The sequence below is a fragment of the Pseudorca crassidens genome, chromosome 2 (assembly GCF_039906515.1).
Source record: "Pseudorca crassidens isolate mPseCra1 chromosome 2, mPseCra1.hap1, whole genome shotgun sequence".
In the NCBI taxonomy this organism is placed as follows: Eukaryota; Metazoa; Chordata; class Mammalia; order Artiodactyla; family Delphinidae; genus Pseudorca; species Pseudorca crassidens.
In genome coordinates this window covers 163,929,520-163,951,026 of record NC_090297.1, presented here as the reverse complement: position 1 = coordinate 163,951,026, position 21,507 = coordinate 163,929,520, and the positions used below count along the sequence as shown (strand labels likewise).

The window sequence follows — 21,507 nt, the reverse complement described above, 5'->3', positions numbered from 1 at the left end:
CAAGGGTGGCAAAGCTTGTTAATTGAAATGCTGATTTGATTTTATAGGGCCAGGCAATGGACAATTATAGCTTACAGTTTGAGATTTAAGAATTTTAGATTTTCAATTTATCTAAAGATGTCACCATATTTTTGTCCCTTGATTCTGTAAAAAATGACTGTTAAAAATACCATTTGCCAGCTTGGAACACCCAAGAAGCAAGTCTGTGGTCTCCGAACAGAGATTATTTTTCTCGAGTTAATGTCTTTGAAAGTGGCAGTAATGGACTCAGGAAAGCAAACATGGAAAAAGCTAGTGTTAAGATGAGCATCATTTTCTATAATCAAAGAGTCTAAATATAGCCTCTATGATTATATATCAATGCCATAGACAGCATCTTCCCCCTGAACTTCCTCAAGTCTATCAGAAACATGACCCATTACATTTCTCACCTTTTCACAGCTTCATCAGAGGGGCTGTTATTTTGGCTCACCAGTAGGACTGAATCTGCAATGAAGAAATCTAGGAGGCTGGTTTCTTCTTAAATCCCCCATGCTGGGCCCTGTAGGCGGACACAAGTGCTGTGCTGGCAGGTACTAATGGCTGTAGGTAGCGTGCTTTGCAGGTTCAGCCTCTTTAGAAATGCGAGGCATTCCTAGACACCTAGCAGCCTGTGCTTCTGATGTTATAGGTTAAATTGTGTCCCTTAAAAAGAGACATGGAAATCCTAACTCCCAGGACCTCAGAATGGGACCTTATTTAGAAATAGGGTCTTTGCAGATGTAATCAAGTTAAAATGAGGCCATTAGGGTGGGCCATAATTCAATATGACTGGCATCCTTATAGAAGAGGGAAATTTGGACAGGGACTAAAAGAGAAGGCCACGTGAAGACAGACACACACAGGGAGAAGGCCATGTGAAGACAGATGCAGAGACTAAAGGACTCCAGCTCAAGCCAAGGAAAGTCAGGGGTTGTCAGTTCCAGAAGCTGGAAGAGGCAAGGAAGTATTAGAGGAAGCATGGTCCTGCTGACACCTTGATTTCGGACTTCTAGCTTCCAGAACTGTGAGAGAATAAATTTCTATTGGTCTAAGCCACCTAGTTTGTATTCCTTTATTATGGCAACCCTAGGAAATGAATACATTATTTCTTTCACCAACGTTTATCTGTCTTAAGTTTCCTTTCTCTAGGTCCTTGTACCCTGTTGGGTTAATTATTACTAAGGTATTTGCAGTTGTTGATGGCATCGTGGGGTGTGTGGGGAGTTGCTGAGAGCCGAATGCTCTGTAAAGGGACCTTGTCTGGCAGGTCACCCTCAAATGTGGTAATTGAGGAGAGTTTAATGAAGGGAAACCCAGAGGTAGACAGGGGTAAGGGAACTAACAGGGATGGTGAGGGATGACTCCTGCCAACTGGGGCTCATAACAAAGGGTGCCATTACCACTCCTTAGCCTGACAGAGGCAGGGGAGGGACAGTCACGAGAGCCAGGGACAGCAGTAGCTGTGGCCGTAGGAGGTGGCTGCCTAGCAGGATCTGCGTGGCAGGGAGGGAGCCAGGGGATCAATTCCTGCTCGTCCTCTTCTCCCATCCTCTGATATCTATTAGCTTCACCCAACCGGAAGCTGGAGGGCAAGAGAGCCTGGGGATGCGGGCTGTAAATGTCGGTCTTCCTGGGCTACAAAGAAAGGTGAAGCAGGGTAGAGTGAGGCTCCCAGGAGGGGGTGGCGGTGGGGACTGTGCACTGAAAATGCCAGATGGGGCAGGCAGCCAGCTGTCAGCAGCCGGCCCCTCCCCGGCTTTGATCCACTTGTCCAAGGATATGCCTGGTATGAAAGTCGCCCTTTCGAGCCTATTTGCGTTTTGGTGGCAAGTAGCTTCTCACTTTGGTGAGAAGTAGCTGTCTCTGAATGCTAGGTTCTAATGCAGATTCTTTTAAAGCTCAAGGGTGATGGGGCAGAGATGGAGGGAGAGAAACCTAACAAAAATGGGACAGATAATGGTGGATTGTTAGCTTGGAGGCAAGGATTGCCGGAAGGAAAATACTGACTAGGGATGAGGTTAGAAAGCAACAGATCATGTGCTAAGGGAAAGAAGGTGAGGTGGATTCCAGTTAATGGAGAGAACGAGCTAGAGAAAGACGTGGAAAGATGACCTGAATGCAATCCCGAGAGAAAGCAGTGCAAGGGATTTCAGAGTGTGAGAAACGGAGAGAACAAAATAGTATCTTTCTTACCGGGTTGTGGTGAAAAGCAAGTGAGTCAATGGATGGAAGAGTCCTCTTTAGCTCTGAAGCACTGCATACATATACAGTGTATAACAACGATCACTATAATAACCATCTAGTTGAGGGTACAGGGAGATGCTTGAACAATTTCAGCTAACCTGATGGATTGCATATAACTACTCATTGTCATTTTCACCTGTAATAAACAAAGAGGACTTCATTTCCTCAACGGAAGGTAGAGGACTTGGGTTATAAAGTAGGGCAGATCTAAGAACAGAAATCAGCCAACTGAGATGGAAAAGTTTGCAACTTCAGCTTTTTCAAACTCCTGGATTTGTTCCCTGTTTAATTCATCCTACGAGAGTCTCACTGACTTGGTAGTTTTCAGTACCTAACTGACTGGCCAAGAGGAGATGCTTCTGATTACCCCATGAGCAGGTGTACAGAGGAGAGCCAGGGCCATACTCCCATTCCTAAGGAGAGACCTGTTTGATGTTTTTGGTGTGGCCACAGCAACAATAGGTAGCAATCTCAAAGAGCTTTCAACTGAGGGTATTTCAGATCCCATGCCTCCATCTTCCCCCTTCTTTAGCTCCCGAGAAGAACATTCTCTGGCTCGTTAACTGCATCTTGGATGATGCCTTCTCTGTGATTTTTCCTGGTTCCTTCTTTGCTTACTCTTTATTTTATTTTATGTTTTTACATCTTTATTGAAGTATAATTGCTTTACAATGGTGTGTTAGTTTCTGCTTTATAACAAAGTGAATCAGTTATACATATACATATGTTCCCATATCTCCCTCCCTCCCACCCTCCCTATCCCACCCCTCTATGTGGTCACAAAGCACCGAGCTGATCTCCCTGTACTATGTGACTGCTTCCCACTAGCTATCTATTTTACGTTTGGTAGTGTATATATGTCCATGCCACTCTCTCACCCTGTCACAGCTCACCCCTCCCCCTATCCTCAAGTCCGTTCTCTAGTAGGTCTGTGTCTTTATTCCTGTCTTACCCCTAGGATCTTCATGACATTTTTTTCCCTTAAATTCCATATATATGTGTTAGCATACGGTATTTGTCTTTGTCTTTCTGACTTACTTCACTCTGTATGACAGACTCTAAGTCCATCCACCTCATTACAAATAGCTCAATTTCATTTCTTTTTATGGCTGAGTAATATTCCATTGTATATATGTGCCACATCTTCTTTATCCATTCATCCGATGATGGACACTTAGGCTGTTTCCATCTCCTGGCTATTGTAAATAGAGCTGCAATGAACATTTTGGTACATGACTCATGTACCCAGTACTGGGATTGCTGGGTCATATGGTAGTTCTATTTGTAGTTTTTTAAGGAACCTCCATACTGTTCTCCATAGTGGCTGTACCAATTCACATTCCCACCAGCAGTGCAAGATTGTTCCTTTTCTCCACACCCTCTCCAGCATTTATTGTTTGTAGATTTTTTGATGATGGCCATTCTGACCGGTGTGAGATGATATCTCATTGTAGTTTTGATTTGCATTTCTCTAATGATTAATGATGTTGAGCATTCTTTCATGTGTTTGTTGGCGGTCTGTATATCTTATTTGGAGAAATGTCTATTTAGGTCTTCTGCCCATTTTTGGATTGGGTTGTTCGTTTTTTGTTATTGAGCTGCATGAGCTGCTTATAAATTTTGGAATTAATCTTTTGTCAGTTGTTTCATTTGCAAATATTTTCTCCCATCCTGAGGGTTTGCTTACTCTTTAAATGTAGCTTTCGTCAAAGTTTTATCTTCTCATCTTTTCTCTTCTTGCTCAGCTTCCCTTTCTGAGGTGCTCTCACTTATATCCACTGCTGAATTTCTTATGGTGAATGCAAATTTCCAATGGTCTTCTGGATATCTTCACATGCATTTCTCATCAGTAACCAAAAATGACCACATTTAATTTAACATCACAGTTTCCACCATACTGCTTCTCTTGCCATATTTACCTATCATGACTCTTGGGACTTCTACCCTTGTTGTCACTTGGGCGGAAACCTCAGTCATCTTCCATTGCTTGTTCTTCCATTCTCTCTAGAATCCATTCTCTCTTGACACCCAAATAATCAATTGCCAAGTCCTGTCCTTTCTTCCCTTGAGCTTCCTTCCCAACCCAATACGCTGGTTCAGCTCTAATTTAAGTACTTACTAACCTTTCTCTGGATTATTTCAATCGCTTCTTGACATATCAAATTTCCAGCCCATTTTCTTCATTGTCACATGAGTCATCTTCCTACAAACAGGGCAGATAGTTCTACCCCCTCAATATCTTCAGTGTCTCCTTCTTGCCCAAAGTATCTGGTTCAGTTCCTGGCTGTGGCTTTAAGGCCCTCCAGGATTGAGGCCCAACCTGTCTTTCCAGCTTCCTCACCCACTGTGCCTGTCTCTGTGCCTACACATGTCACACTGCACTCCTCACCCTTCCCTGAACTTGCCATGCAAACCTCTATGTTTTTACTTATACTGTCTGTGGACTCTTCCTGCTTCCATTCAAATCCAGGTCTCCACATAGTTTCCCTGAGCCCCCTAGTTGGAATTAATCATTCCTAACTTCATCTTTCCCCAGTATTTTGCTTACTTCTCTTCTATACTTCTTCTTTAAATTTATTTATTTATTTTTGGCTGTGTTGGGTCTTTGTCTCTGCATGCGGGCTTTCTCTAGTTGCCGCCATGGGGGGGCTACTCTTTGTTGCAGTGTGCGGGCTTCTCATTGTGGTGGCTTCTCTTGTTGCGGAGCACGGGCTCTATGTGTGCAGGCTCAGTAGTTGTGGTGCATGGGCTTAGTTGCTCCATGACATGTGGGATCTTCCCGGACCAGGGCTCGAACCTGTGTCCCCTGCATTGGCAGGCGGATTCTTAACCACTGCGCCACCAGGGAAGGCCCTATACTTCTTCCTTTCACATTGCTTTATATTATAGCTAGTTGCCTTCCCTCCAGATTGTATGCTTCTCAAGAGCAGCCACTGAATTTTATTCCATTCTGTATCCCTGTGACTCCATCCCACAGAGCTTCACACATAGTGGCCTCTCGATAAATGTTAGCAATTGAATGAATACTATTCAAATCCTACAATGTGGGTCATTGAGAGGCTGATTTTGAAGGCTGTATCATAGCTTCAGAATTCCTGATCTTTCTTCGCCCGAGCCAAAAGTTCAAAAGAAGATGGTTTAGTCACTGAAGAAGTAGCCTCTGGGAAGTCTGAAACGGAAACGCAGCTGTACTCCCATTTCATTTTTTTCCTGTGGTTTTTGTCTCACGGCCTTGACTTGAAATTTCAGTTGGAAACTTGAAATGCAATGAAAATAGCTTCTTCTGTGTCACCCAATAATAAGGCTATTGAAACGCTTCATTTTCACGTAAACATTTCTCTTGAAAATCTACTCTGCTAAAAAGTGGGGCTAATTCAACTGCCACCCATGCGGATGTAGTTGTGAGGATGACTTTAAATGAGACATTTTTAGACTCTCAATATGTCAACAAGTTAAGAGTTTCATTCATTTAAAAAATGTAAATAAATGCAGCTGCATCTGGCTATACGGACAATAAAAGTGAGATAGTGGTGGTGCTAAAGCAAGTGGGAAGATGCTCTGAATTGAGAGAGACACCCAGCTTTGAGGCTAATTTATGGAGCATTAATGAATATATTTAGAAAACTCATGCAGCAAAACTCATACCTCCAGCTCATGTTCTTTTCACTCTGTGAGCTAGCGGAATTCATCCTGACAGCTTAAGAACAACAAATAAAGAATGGGCTGCCTACCAAAACATCAAATGGTGAGAAAAGAAAGTCACGTTCATTAAACATGCATGTTGGAATTCTCCATTACTATACTTAAAATAATTATATAACTTCATATATCCCATTAGAATCTTTTGTTGAGTTAAGCAGTGTTCAACTTTCAGAATCTAGATTTCCAGAAATCAACTTGAAATCTGTTTGTTTGAAGATATAATGCATTTTCTCCTAAAATGCCATTATAAATGCAACTAGGTACCCAGGCTGGCCCACTAAAGCCATTTAAGCTTAGAATATTGATGCCATATTGTATATTTGCAAGGAAAATTAGTAAAAAATATTTGCACTGCAATATTAGCATTTATGTAAGTAGTTTAATCTCTCATCCTTGAAATTGATTAAGAAAGGTTTTCCTCTTTACTAAATGATAATACCTGTGGAAAAATAGATTTCATTATCGGAGGATGAAAATATAGATTGGTATTGTAGTGGAGAGTGAAGGGAAATTTGGGCTCTTTCCCAGGCTTTCTAATTTGATGCTATTGGCTCTTGAGGACATTCCATTTCACTTCCAAATGTAGGGCCTTCCTTTTTCCTCATATGAATGTATCACTAGCACTACTTTAAACTTATCATTCATGATGAGGGTCATTTTTCTTTGACTCACAAATGGAAGAAAAAGGGGACAGAAGGGAGGGATATTTTCCTGAGGTAACTGAACAAAAAATTACATGAGAGGAAAGGAGGAGAAGAGGCTCTTAAGAAGAGTATGTGTGGGCTTCCCTGGTGGCGCAGTGGTTGAGAGTCCGCCTGCCGATGCAGGGGACACGGGTTCGTGCCCTGGTCCGGGAAGGTCCCACATGCCGCGGAGCGGCTGGGCCCGTGAGCCATGGCCACTGAGCCTGCACGTCCGGAGCCTGTGCTCCGCAACGGGAGAGGCCACAGCAGTGAGAGGCCCGCGTACCGCAAAAAAAAAAAAAAAAAGAGTATGTGTGCATATGAAAAACAAATTTCCCATATCGGTAAATTGAGCTGAGTCAGCAAAAATGAAAGCGCCACCGCCCCCCCCCCCCCCCCCCCCCCCCCCCGCTTAAAGAAGAAAAGAGCTATTCATTAGATTTGATGGTTCCCTGCCATGCTATTACCTCCTGAAAGTCAGGGACAAGCACAGAAAGGACACAGCATGCCACTGGCTATTCTTTTTTTATGGGACATTCATACATCGGTTGTTTGTAACTGAGATTTACTGCTCTCTCTCACTAACAACTTTAGATTTTACAACTGTGATTTATTTCTCTTTCATTTTCCATAGAGTAAACTACTGTATTCTCTTTTTAAAAAATTGTATCCATCTCTCACTCTCCCTAACCATTATCTCAGATCCAACTCGCTCCCCCTGTTTAGATGACACTTTTCTCAGACCTTTCTTCGGCCAAGAGTTCCGTGGCTTCCCATTTTCTTCACAAGTGGAAACTTTTCTGCCAGGTGTCCAGATTCTCCATAATAGGGCCTCCCCCTTTGTAGCCAAGTCCACGCCTCCTCCACTTCCCATCAGATCTTTCTGCTGTGATTTGGCCAGGATCTTTCTGGTTCTTTGAAAATGCCACAACCATTCCAGTTTCTATGCGTCATCAGCTCATGTTTCCCTTCCTGTAATTCATACTTTTTCCTCCCCTGGCTATCTACATTCCACCTACATGTAGGAAACAACGTTTGGGGGATCTAATTCTACTTATAATCATTTTAGGCACATGAGACCTTAGTAGTGATGTTTGAACTACATGACCCAGCCTTCCGAGTTACCCTTGATTGGACTAAGAGAGTATATCTGACCCCAGATGAAATGGTCAGATTCTCTCTCCCGGGACTTTGGAAATGAAACTGAAAACCAGTATGAGTGTTTAGATCTGGAACATGTAAACTTAGGAGCTGAGGGTCAACCACATCCTCTTTTGTGGAAGAGAGACTATGGAAACCTAATGGTAGAAAGAGAGAGTATGCAACACTTAGGGTTCTTGGTCGAAAACAACAGAAACCAACTCTAGTTAACTTAAGCAGAGAATATTTATTTCAAGGATATTATGTAGCTCCTAGAATCAATGGGAAGGCTGGAGGGCCAGGTTTGGAAAATAGACAGGGATCAGGGGAGACTAGGCAGTCAGAGACAGCCAAGGTGTCTGCCCAGAGACCATCTGGTTGGAATGCCACCCTAGGCTCCATGTCCTGTCTTGTCTCTTACAGGACAATATAGCAGCTGCAATGATCTTTCTAAAATTTAACTCAGATTATGACACTCTCCTGCTGTTGTATAAGAAGAATTTCTTTGTTCTTTGTCCCAGGTTCCTGGCATGGAGCTTCTAAAAACCCTTAAAATTTCCCAAGTGATAGAAATGCTGTTGTTATTCATGGTGGGTCTTGATCATTTATCCTAATGAGTTGGCTTCAGGTTGGGAGTCATTTGGACCGTGAAGCTCTGGACACCAAGGCTTAGATGAGCATCTCTGGTTGGTAAACACATCCAAGTGCTGGGAGGGTGACACATCCTGATTCCCTGGGGACACTCCCAGACCACACTCTGTGTGTCTCTTCATTTGGCTGGTCCCGATTTGTGTCTTTTATAATAAAACTTCAGGTGTAAGTCTAGTGCTTTCCTGATTTCTGTCCGTTGTTCTAGTGAATTATTGAACCTGAGGGAGTCATAGAAGCCCCTGAATTTTTAGCCAGCTATTCAGAAGTGTGGGTGGCCTCGGGACCCTTGAACTTGCGACTGGCATCTGTAGTAATGCCAGTCTTCTTGGGGGCTATGGTGTCTCTGCTGACCCTGGGGGTTGGTGTCAGAACTGTATTGCTGTATTCTACCTGCTTAGCACTTCCACATGACTTTTACTGAAGCAGAATGAAATAAATCTTCACTGTGGCCTTGCCAGCCTTGACCCCTGCTGCCTCTCCAGCCCCGTCTCCTGCTACTTTCCTCCACATTCACTGCACTTCAGCCACAATGGCCTTTTTTCTGTCCCTCATACACCCCAAGCCGGCTGCATTTCAGGGCCTTGCACTTGCTGTTCCCTCTGCCTAGAATGCCTTTCCTCCAGATCTTTGCCTGGACTTCTCTGAGGGTGAAAGTGCTGTTGGTCTTGTTCACCTCTGTACCAAGACCTAGAACAGTGACTTGATTGGTTGATTGACTGTAGACTCATAAATCACATAAGAGACCCGGTGAATCTGTTCATTGCGATTTTGCTACCTACAGGATCGAATCTGAGGTCTAATGTTTTAGCTAGATTGGCTCTGTGGCTATAAGACAAGAGGTTCTCTTTTGCTGTTATAGAAACTTTATGGTTCTCTAACCTTGACATTAGCTGAGATAGTAAAGCCCTGAGCTTGTCATTTTTCTTTTTCTTCTGCAAACTCACCAGTGTGTTCAGAAGCAGCCAGCCCGTCCAGAGCCTTTACGTTCATCATTCCCACCCAAATGGTCAATTATAGCCACGGGTCTCCTCAAGCCTAGCCTCCTATAAGCACTTCATCCCAAGCAGCCAGTGGTGATAATTTAAGTAACCGTTTGCCACTGTGTACCATGGAGACCAGTATTCCATTTCCCACTGGCGTTGAGGTAATCACTGCATTCAAGCCAACTCAGCTCAGATAACCAATCCAGGTTCCTATCTTTGAGTCAGTTTCCTGGGGCTATTTTAGGCGCTGAGCATGAGTTTAGCTGGGGAGGCAAAAACCACTCTTTGTTTTTTCAGTGGAGGGAATTTCACCCAGGGAAATTGGTAACAAAGGCCTTGGAGCAGGGACAGAGCGCAAAGCGGGAGGCTGAGTTGCTCATTTGAGGAGGGCACGCCACCTCTAGGGCTGGGTGCACAAAGAGAACACGCTGTTACCCAAGCCCACGACTGCGTGCTGCTGCGGCTGCCAGAGCAGGAGCCCAAGAGCCCTCCCTCCCTCCTGCCACTGCGGCTGCCGCTACCACTGTTGCTTCTGTCACTGCTGTCACTGTTTCTGTTGCTCTCGCTGCCGCGCCACCAGACCTTTCATCTACTTTCCAGTCTCCTCCCAGGGATTCCCACTGGCAGAACCAGCTGCCCCGGGAGTCTGGAAAATGTAGCCTCAGGCTTCTGGGCCTGGAGGTGGAGAGGAAGTGGAACAGGGTGAGTGTTCGCTGAGAGGCCACAGCTTCCACGTGGCACAGGCTCAAGGCTCACTCCCAGGCGAACCTTCCTTGCCCACCTAGACCGGAGCAGACCAAGCTGTGCTCACTTTCAAAACTTTCTGGACGTAACCCTCACAGAATTTCCTATAGTTTGTTATTGTATATTATATTGCCTATGTACATAGATGTGTATGTATATTTCATATTTGTATGAATTTATATCAGTTTCTGTTTTCCCTGATAGATGATTCTGGAAGGCAGGCCCTATGTAAGTTTTGCTCTCCAGTGTCTGCCGCGCCTACATATAATAGACACTCATAAACGTTTATGGAATAAATGAAGAGCTCCAAACACCCACACTTTACGGCTCATACTTCATCATTCTCTCTCCTCTAGTCTTAATTCAGTTCCATCTATCATAATATTTCAAACCCCACAGTGAACTGTGAGACGATTAGTAAGAAAGTTTGCTGTTTAGAAGGGTTCTTATCAACTTTTTTTAAAAAAAAATGCACATTTCACAACAATGTGACACTCCAGAGCGTTTCGGTCCCTCCAGACTCCCTGCCACTCAGAGTCAACTTTCAAGTCTGTGTGTCCTTCCTCTTAGTCCAGCATCAGGCCTTGAAGATCTCAGGTGGCATTAAGTTTAGGGGCCAGGTTGGGAAACTAGGTGCTCTCAGGGAGGGCATAACAGCAATAGATGTAAGAACAGACATCAGAAAGTCCCAGGCTGGGGGGAGAGGGGACCAGAGGAGGGTAAGGGCCCTGTGGCATTGGATGAGGGTGTGAAGCAGGGAGCAACTTCCCCTGAATCAGCGTGAACGATGGGCCTCTGTAAGGCTAATATTTGGCTTCTACAACATGCATTAGTCTGCTAAGGCTGCCATAACCAAGTACCGTAGACTGAGTGGCTTAAACAACAGAAACTTATTTTCCTACAATTCTGGAGGCTGAAGTCCAAGACCAGGGTGCCAGCAGCGTTGGTTTCTTCTGAGGCCTCTCTTCTTGGCTTGCAGGTGGCCCCCTTCTCACTGTGTCCCCACATGGTCACCCCTTGGTCCATGTGTGCATATATCTGTGTCCAGATTTCCTCTTCTTAGAAGGATACCAGCCATATTGAGTTAGGGCTCACCCATATGACCTGTTTTTAACTTAATTACCTCTTTAAAGGTCCTCACTCTAGATACAGTCACATTCTGAGGTACTAGAGGTTAGGATTTCAACACATGAATTTTGGGGGAACACAATTCAGCCTATGACATCACACCACCAAGCTTTCCTTCCTTCTTGCATATTTGCATATCTCTTTTATGGAAGCTTTTCTCAAACTGAACTCTCAATATATTCTTGTGCTTGGTATTCATTGAGTTTCTTGGATCTGTGGGGTTTATGAAGTTTTCAACAAATTTGGAAAACATTTTAAAAATACTTTTTCTGTCCCTCCCTCTCCTCTATTTTTGGATTCTAGTTATTTGGCTGCTTGAAGTTGTACTACAGGTACTTCGTGTTCATGAATCTTTTCTTCTGCAATTTCTAATTTACTGTAAATCCCATCCAGGGTATTTTTCTTCTTCCAGTTTTATTAAGATATAATTGACATACAGTGCTTAAGTATAAGGTGTCAACATAATGATATGATTTACACACATCATGAAGTGATTACCACAATAAGTTTAGTGAACATCCATCAACTCAAATAGAAACAAAATTAAAGCAATAGAAAAAAATATTTTTCTTGTGATGAGGACTCCTAGGATTTACACTCTTAACAACTTTCATAGATAATATACCACAGTGTTAATTATATTTATCATGTTGTATGTCAACTCCCTAGTACTTATTTATCTTATAACTGTAAGTGTGTCCCTTTTGACTGCGTTCACCTAATTCTTTCTCCCCCCAACCCCTACCTCCGGTAACCATAAATCTGATCACTTTTTCTGTGAGTTTGTTTGTTTGTTTTTTAAAGTATAATTGACCTACAACACTATGTTAGTTCCTGTTACACAACATAGTGATTTGATATTTCTATATATTTCAAACTGATCACCACAATAAGTCTGGTTATAATATGTCACCATACAAAGATATTACATAGGGACTTCCCTAGTGGCGCAGTGGTTAAGAATCCGCCTGCCAATGCAGGGGACAAGGGATCGATCCCTGATCCGGGAAGATCCCACATGCCGCGGAGCAACTAAGCCTGTGCACCACAACTACTGAGCCCATGAGCCACAACTACTGAGCCTGCCTGCCACAACTACTGAAGCCCGCATGCCTAGAGCCTGCACTCCGCAACAAGAGAAGCCACTGCAATGAGAAGCCCACGTGCCGCGACGAAGAGTAGCCCCTGCTCGCCGCAACTAGAGAAAGCCCGCGCACAGCAGTGAAGACCCAACTCAGCCATAAAAAAAAAAAAAAAGAACCTGCTTATGCTTTAAAAAATATATATATATACATTACATAGCTATTGACTGTATTCCCCACAGTGTATATTTCATACTCATGACTCATTTATTTTGTCATCTAGGGTATTTTTAATCTTAGACATTGTAATTTTCATTTATAGACATTCACTTATGATCTTTCATGTCTTCCGTGTCTATATTTAACAAGCTTAAAATTCCCTTTAATTTTTTGATCATATAAAATACACTTATAGCAAGTGTTTTGATATCCATGTTCACTAATTCTATCATCTTTGTCATTTCTGCATCAGTTTCAGTTGATTTTTCTCCTTGTTATGGATTGTATTTTCCTGCTCCTTTGCATGCCTGGTAATTTTTGATTGGATACCAGACACTGAATTTTGCCTTGTTGGGTCCTGGATACTTTCGTGTTTCCGTTAAATATTATTGAACTTTGTTTTGAGATGTGCTTTTAATATTTGTTAGGTGGGACCAGAGCAGCATTTAATCTAGGGATAATTTCCCCCTAGTACTGACACAAAACCCTTCTGTATACTGAGGCACTCTGAATCATGAGGGTTTTCACTCCGGCTGGTAAGAGCAGGAACTATTCCTGTCACTGTCTAGGGTTTGTTCTTTCTAAGCCTTTTTTGTGATTCTTTTCCCAGTCTTAGTTTTTTCTCACACATGAGCTTATCAGTGCTCAGCTGAAGGTTGGAAGAGGACCCTCTGCAGGTCTCTTAAGCTCTCTTTTCTGTGCAGCTCTTTCATCTTTGGTACTTTGTCCTGTGGACACTAGTTACCTTGGCCTTCCTGTACGGCCATATTTGTGTCCTCAACTCAAGGAGACCATGGGGCTCTGCCTGGTTTTCCCTTTCTCCTTTCTGAGCCACAGCCTGGATACTCTCTTAAGACAATAAGGTGGGCCAGTGTAGGACTCACGTTTGTTTTCTGTCTCTCAGGGATCACTGTCCTTAGTTGCCTGATGTCCAGTTTCTTGAAAACCATTTTATAAAATATATTTTGTCTGCTTTTTCTGGTTGGTTCAAGCAGAAAAAAATAAATAAATCTGGTCTCTTTTACTCCATCTTAGCTGGAACTGGAAGTCAAATTATCTACAGTTACCTTTTTAAAGATTTATTATTTATTTATTTATATTTGCCTGCGACGCGTGGGATCTTAGTTCCCTGACCAGGGATCGAACCCGCATCCCCTGCATTGTAAGGCAGATTCTTTACCACTGGACCACCAGGGAAGTCCCAGCTACAGTTACCTTTTTATCTTTAAGTAATATATTTAAACTTACATGTCCTAGTCTATCAACTCCAAAAGTGAATCAGCATCTTAACTCTCCCAATGAAATGTGAAAACATTTGCACTCGCATAGCACCTCCCCCTTGTATCTCCTGTTTTTGGCACATTCGGAAATTTTTTCCCCCAATATATTATCATCAAATGATTATTATTTTAAAATTGTGTAGCTCTTCTTCCAAGATTTATAACGATTTCATCATGTTTTGTAACTGTATTTACCAGTTAAGATTCATTTCTATGTTTAACTGAATTCAGGTCATCACTATTTTTTTTTAATACTTTGGCTTCTCCCTGCATAAGTTCATTATTTTGACTGCGAAGTCCATGTCGAAGGCAGAGTACTTGTGCCATTTACTTTGGTGAATTTGCACTTGCTTATATTTTTAGCTTTTAGTCTAAGCACACCTAGGATGGATCAGTCTCTCCAAGTGGACTCATATTGACCAATTTCATGAGAGATTCATAAGAAATCTAGTATGCTATTTTGTTCATTTATAGTGAAAATTTTAACTCCTTTCAAGACCAAGATACTTACATTCTCTGGTCAGCGTATTGTGTCTCAACAGGGACGTTTACCCAGCAGGTCAAATTTTTTCCAAAGCTTCTAAGTTCTTGTGTAATCACAGCAAGATAGTTGTGGGTGTGAGTTGCGCTTTTAAAATATTTAAAGACATCGGGTTCAGAGCACCTATCTCCACTGTAAATTTGTCCCCGTGGTGTGTACACAGGATCTGTGGCCCAAGGCATCTCCTTTCCTGGATATCTTGGGTGAGTGCCCACAGTGACCTCTGACTTTTGTTTAGTCTGTTTCATTGCTAATTTGATGCCTTCCGTATTTATACCATTTTATCTGCTTCAACTTTGGATCTGTAACAATACCACAAGAATTTGCTTGTTTATACAGTGTTTGGTTCTAGCAATGCTTTATCTTTAAGATATTTTTGGGGTACATGTCAAACCTCATCCATTAAGTGCTGAGTGTTAGTTTTACTCTTTCAGTTTTGGAGGAACTTAGCAGTTGCCTCTCTGACAACGATCTCGTCTTTCTCGGAATTCCTGCCTGTTATTTGTTACTTGTTCCTGCCTTGTTCTGCTTGTTTCCTTTTGTAATAATCGTCTTATTGTTCCCAACTGTCCCTATCTTGAGAGATGTCCTATATGTATTTGAATTCTACTCAGTATTTAGCGCAACATCTTATACAGAGGTGTTCAATCGATACTTATCAATTGGAATAAAAAGATAGGTTCCCTGATCTCCTTCTGTTCTTTGTCATCTGAATGCCCAGATCTAGACTGATGCCCCATGTGTTCTTAAAAAAAGGGGATTTGGAAACCTATTTGAGTCCACTTAATATTACAAGGCATGGGCAACCCAAGCCACAGGGGAAGATAGACGTGAGCGAGTGGGAAGGAAAGGGAGCTAGTGGTTCAAGAAGGAAAATACACGTGAAAATGCCAAGACATGTAAATTGAGCATAAACGTCCAAGTTTTGTGAGTAGATTAATTATGATGCCTGTTCAGAGTATATCTGAGCAGCATTACTTAGTTATTGCAGCCTAGAACCCAATTATTTCAGCTATAGTTTCTTGGTGGAGTGGAGTAACAGGCTTCTATTAGGGACTAATCAGTTCTGCCCACGTTCCTATATGAAACAGTGTTCAGGTGAAACTCAAAGGATTCCGATACCAAAGAACAGTGAGATAATGCCCACTGTGTATGGCAAAGAGACTGTAATCTCACCGGCCGTCGGTGAGGTCTGGCCTCAGGAATGCTGGCAGAGGGGGATGTGGGAGCATGGACACGCATCCTCATTCATCCATATCAGCTCTGGCCCTTCCCCTTGTTCACCCCTTTTCAAGGCTCTGCCCAGGGGTAATCACCTTCTGACTTACCTCTTCCACTCCAGGTGTGCTGGGTCAGGTGTGCTTGTCACGCATTCCGACACTACCCTGTGCTTCCTGATATTGTAGCCCTAAAACCACTGAACCATAATTGCCCCTTTTAGTGCTTTGGCCCTCTCAAGGGTGGGACTGTGTCTTATTCATCTCTGAATATAGTGCTGTTGGGCTGCGCCCCACAGACCTGCAAGCCTTGTAATTGCCCAGCTGCAAAACCAAAGGAAGAGCCTAGAGACAGCAACAGAGACATCAGTGTTTTATTGCATAGGGAATCTTTCGATGTCTGAAGCAAGGTCCTGGAGCGACCGTATATGGCAGACAGCAGGCAGGACCTGGTAGCAGTCTTGGCTACTTGGGGGTGGGGGTGTGTGGTGGAGAAGGAGGCTACCAGTTATAGTGGGAACTGATGTCAGGTTGGCTCATCAGTTACCAGGGAAACCAGCAGAGGGGCACATCCCTCACTGCCCCTCGGGTTGGTGACCTGGGCAGATGTGTTCCCTTTGATAAACTATTGTAGTGAAGCTGTTCTGATCTAAAGGTTAGAACAATCACTAGCTGGGCTGTGGCGGGGGCAGGCATGTGGGCAGTTACAGATTAAGCTTTAGGATTAGGAGGGAAGGTCAGTCATGTGAGTAGGGTGTAGGTGAAGCAGGGACTGGTCGGGCAGGGGATGTACAGAGAACAAGAGAACAGTCATCTCGAGTGGCCTGACCGTACAGATGCTTAGCACATAGTGATGTTGAATGCGTTGTTCAAGGTGTACCTGTAGGAAGACCATTAGGGTTAGAGGATGAGCGGGTGACTCTGAGACAGTAGCTCACCCAGCTGTTACAGGACAGACACATCCTTGATGACAGAGATGCTGAGGCTTTTCCAGCCCACAAATATGACATGTCTGGAATGCACCGGTAAGTGGAGTACAGGCTGTCCTGGGATTTGGACCATCTTAGATACTCAGTTGGAGAGAGATGTGAAAGGTGTGCTTGCTTTCTGGGGACTCTCGTGAGCTCATTTGGCCCTTCTAGCCAGGTGGGCCTCTAGCCAGTTGGCTTTTTTCCAGCCACCTTTGCCTGGTGATGCTTCTTAGCCTGTAACGTGCAGATTGGGTTTCTTCTCCCCTGGCAAGAATTCCTTGCTGTTCACTCCCACAGCCAAATAGGGTTGGGAGACCTCCAGTGCAGGGTGGCCACATTGTGAGTTAGTTAGAGGTTTGGGGGACCCACCGCATTCACCAGGTTTTGATCTCTTTAGATGGCGGGCATCTCTCCAGGCTGTTAGTACCCTCTGCTCCCATTGTCCTCCCACCAAAACCCCTGCCAAAACTCTGCTCCCCTCTCAGAGGTAGCATTGCCAATGATGGGATGTGCGTTCTTTCAGTCCTTTTTCTATGCATTTACACATGTAACATACAAAAATGGGGTTTGGATTTCTTTTCTTTCTTTTCACAGATGAGTTCATACTACAAATCCTTTGGTTCTAGGTTTTTTTTCCTTCCTTCCTTCCTCTCTTCATCCCCCCTTCCCTTTCTTCTTTCCTTCCTTCCATCTTTTTCTTCTTTTCTTCTTCCACTTCCTTCCCTCCCTCCCTCCCCCCCTCCTTCCTTGCTTCCTCTCTCTCTCCTTGCTTTCCCTCCTAATAAAATGGATGTTTATAAAGAATTATCTTGATCTTCTAAGGGTCTATAAAATACTTAATTTGCATTCAAACAATTGAAACCTCTGTAGGAAGCATCCATTTGCCACAGGTCAACTACGCAGTTTGTTGAGGATTAATTAATCATGTAGTTTTGCAAAATTTCTCTTTTTTTCTCTCGTAAGCATGAATAATCCACTGCAAGGGGGCCAGAAAACCATTTCAGAGACAACAGGGCAAGAGACTCCATTGTGAAAGTCCTGTTTGTGACCTGGATTTCTAGCTCTCTGCTCAATTCCTGTGTGTCCCCTGGCCCTGAACACCCACTAGTGTTCTGCTTGGAAACGTGCCCTGACCTTGTCTGGGAGAAACGTGGTTGAAGAAGTGTCTCTGCCTGCTTTTGTGCACATTCACCTTGGAACAACATGAACACGGTTAAACACTGGGATGGGGTTCTCATGGCAGATCCACATTTCTGTGAATAAATAACATTTAGTCAGCATTTACTATATGCCAGGCACCGTTATAAGTGCTTTACACGTATTAACGCAGTTAATTCTCCTAATCTTTTAAAGTGGGTTCTATCATGCTCCTTGTTTTACAGATGAGGAAAATGAGGCTCAGAGAGGTTGAGCCACTTCCCTCAGGACACGCAGTGAAGTATGAAGCAAAGATTTGAACCGGAGCAGTCTGACTCCAGATCCTGTGCTCATAATCATGGAAAGTGTTGCCTCCAAAGGTAATTATGGTTTAATGAAGACCGACAACATTTCAGTCATTGTGTGAAGAACTTGGATTCGGTGATGCCTTTAATGGTCCTTTGCAGATTCAGGACAACACTGGCCAGGGCTGTTTAAAGATCCTAGGAACTCTTTCCTTTGGAGGCTCTATCCTATATCATTTAAAAAAATAAAATGCCACATGAAATGTAATTTTTTTTTGGCTGTAAATACTTGGAAGACCTTTAAGAAATAATTTTGCCTTTGAAGCAATCAGGCTATGAACAATTTACTTAATTCACAATTGGCTATGATTTCTCATTCATACTTGGAATTCTTGTGAAGAAAGAAAGCCTAACCTATAGATCATTTTTTTTTTTTTTTGCGGTACACGGGCCTCTCACTGTTGTGGCCTCTCCCGTTGCGGAACACAGGCTCCGGACGCGCAGGCTCTGAGGCCATGGCTCACGGGCCCAGCTGCTCTGCGGCATGTGGGGTCTTCCCGGACCAGGGCACGAACCCGTGTCCCCTGCATCAGCAGGCGGACTCTCAACCACTGCGCCACCAGGGAAGCCCTTAAGTGTAATGAAATTTTTATGAATATTAATTTAATAAATGAGGTTGACATATTACATTTTTTAGGCATTTAATTAAATATTTTTTGATTGTGGTCTTCCAGTGTTCTTTTCATAGTTTTGAGTGAGATATGTGTGTGTGTGTGTGTGTGTGTGTGTGTGTGTGTGTATATATAGTTTTTTGGGGTTTTTTTTTTTATAGTCCTAAACCTTTCCCTTGCCCTTGAATGGACTTGTAGACCCAGCACTGTGGCTATGGGGCCAAATGAACATTTTCATTCATTCGTGCTCCTGGCCATACTCCACGTCTGCTTGTTCCCTACAGCTGACCATAAGTAGGCAGAATAACTGACCCCCAACTCCAGGTGGCTGGCTCTAAGGCCCCTCCTGCCCCAGATGCGTTGCTCACTGGCCGCTGGTGGTGTTTTACAGGGACTCAGCTGAGATTGATGAGGAAGAGTGGATGTACCTTACAGCAGGCACAGTATGTTGATGTTGTCACAAAGTGCTCCTTCATTCAATTCTTCCAGTTCGTTGCCTGCAGTCATGGGGCATTCACTTTCTTTCCTGGAATCATGAAGGGAGAAACTGCCATGCCTATACCTAGGTTCTTCTGTCTTTTTGTATCACTTGCTCTTAGCTTTGTAATGGTGCCTCTCTGCTTTACTATGTATTCTATCTGATAATCTGGAATAGCACAGTGGCTACGAACTGGCTTTGGGAATCAGACATCCTAATCATTATGGCCCACTTTGTAAACGGTCACAGGGGTGAGATGTCGGGGGGAGACTGTGAAAGGAGCTGAGGAAGGCCCAAGAACAACTTTTCTTACTTCACATTTTCGTTTCAACCCAATGCTGCAATTTCTGAAAAATGGAAGTATCATTTTCAGCTTTTAAAGTCAGTTAATTACACTGCTGTGAACTGGTAATTAATAAATGTTAACATTTGCATGTCATTTTAATTAAGAAATAAATGTCTTTGAATGAAAAAGGGCCTGCTAGCTTATCCATTAATTATCAGAGTACTGAAAGTACCCTTCGCAAGGTGGTTCCAGAAGTACCTGGGGAAAATGAGCCATCAATCACTTTTTTGCTTGTACGAGTCATGGCGTCGTCCTTCCTTGCAGTTCAAACTGCCAACCAGGTGAAGAGAGGGATCCCTTACCTGATAGGAGAGGCAGAGTCCCGTCGACTCTCTCTATGTAGGTGGGGTGCTAGGCAGACAGTTGGCGTTCTACGCAGTTTTGCTTCCAAGGATGTTTCTGTTAATAACACCTTCTGTTTTCTACTTCTTTTATTAAAAAAGGGCAGGGGGAACAATGCTTTGTCATCTCATGAAATTAACTTTGTAAGGTCGGATCTTAAACGGCACCGCGAAACCGAGGAAAGCTTCACGTGAGCTTTATTAGGGAGCGCTCCCAGGCGAGGTTCACTGGTGCGAGAGAAAGGGGCCAGAGAAGTCGCGCCCAGTCCTGGGCGTGGGAGATTTTTATTGGGGTGTAAGGGAAGGGTGGTTTGCGGGGGGGGGGTTGGTATACAGGGTAATTCCTTATTTGGTGAGAATACAGCAGGGCCAGGTGTTGGTTGGTCTGTTGTGGGGCGTAAGCCCACTTTCCCTTCCCGTCAGCCCCATTGTTTTCTGGGTAGGAAGTTAGAGTCTCTTGTTGATTCCCAGAACAGGTGAGGTCGTTATGTCCCAGTGCCTCTCCTACCTCATACTGGTCGATGTTTTCCCTTACCCTCCGGGCCTCCCTTCACCCGGGCCAACGGACCTTACAAACTTCTTTGTGATTGGTCTTCTATTTCTTATGCTTTGTTTGGGTTTTCACACAGTCCCTGCCAGATCATCGGGTGTACGCTTTCAGGGCCAGGAGCTAGGCCTATCTATATTACTCCTCTTTTGTAAAATTTTCTTATTTTTTATTGTAAAAGAAACATGTTTTAAAGCTATGAAGTATAACACAATTAAGAAAAATGCATGAAAGATAATAATAAGGTTTGAAAAATTATTATACAGCCAATACTCAGGTCAAAAGTAGAGCATTGCGTACCTCTTCCTATTACCCCCACCCCCAACCTCCCTGAAGGTAACCACCATCTTGACTTTGATGGTTATCATGTCTTTGCTTTTTGTTTTTTTTCAGTAGTTTTACCACATAAGTATGAATCCCTAAACGCCAAATTTTAGTTTCGCTTGTTTTTGAATTTGTATAATCCTAGAGTAGGTTTCACTCTGCCTTGTATTTGTGAACTTCATCCATATTGTCAGGTGTAGCTTTGATCTATTAATTTTCACTATGGTATGCCGTGGAATGAATAGACCACAATTGATTTATGCATTTTACTCATGGTGGACATTTGCCTCATGATAATGATGCTGCCATGAACATTCTTGTACGTGTCTTTTGGTGTGCATTTTATGCATATGTAATGCCGCTTCTAGGTACTTCCAGACCTACAAGTGGAATTTTTGGGTCACAGGGTGAGCTTAGTAGTCTATATTGCAAACAGTTTTCCAAAGTGACTGAACCATTTTATACACCCTTCAGTAACACCTGGGAACTTCTGTTGTTCCACATTCTCTCCAGCACTTGGCGTTATTAGTCTTTTTAGTTTTAAGCATTCAGGTGAGTGTTTAGTGATATCTCATTGTGATTTTAATGTATATTCCCCTCGTGATTAATGATATTAGGAACCTTTTCATAAGTTTATTGGCTACTGGGATATCCTCTTTTGTGTAACACCTGTTCAAGTCTTTGGCCATTTTTTTCTACTGGGTTCTCTGTTGCTTTTTAAAAATTTTAATTGACTTTAGTAGTTTTATTTA

The 21,507-nt window shown here is 43.2% G+C and overlaps 1 protein-coding gene and 1 long non-coding RNA gene across 4 annotated transcripts in view; both read left to right on the top strand.

The window, feature by feature from the left end:
* The window catches only part of LOC137220078 (uncharacterized), a 61,054-nt gene extending 42,193 nt beyond the window's left edge, over positions 1-18,861 (top strand). The window contains exon 2 of the long non-coding RNA XR_010941451.1: positions 17,989-18,861. This is a non-coding gene — a long non-coding RNA (uncharacterized lncRNA). The remainder of the gene's footprint in view (positions 1-17,988) is intronic.
* Positions 1-21,507, top strand: part of CNIH3 (cornichon family AMPA receptor auxiliary protein 3) — a 281,351-nt gene that overhangs the window by 99,329 nt on the left and 160,515 nt on the right. The window lies entirely within an intron of this gene.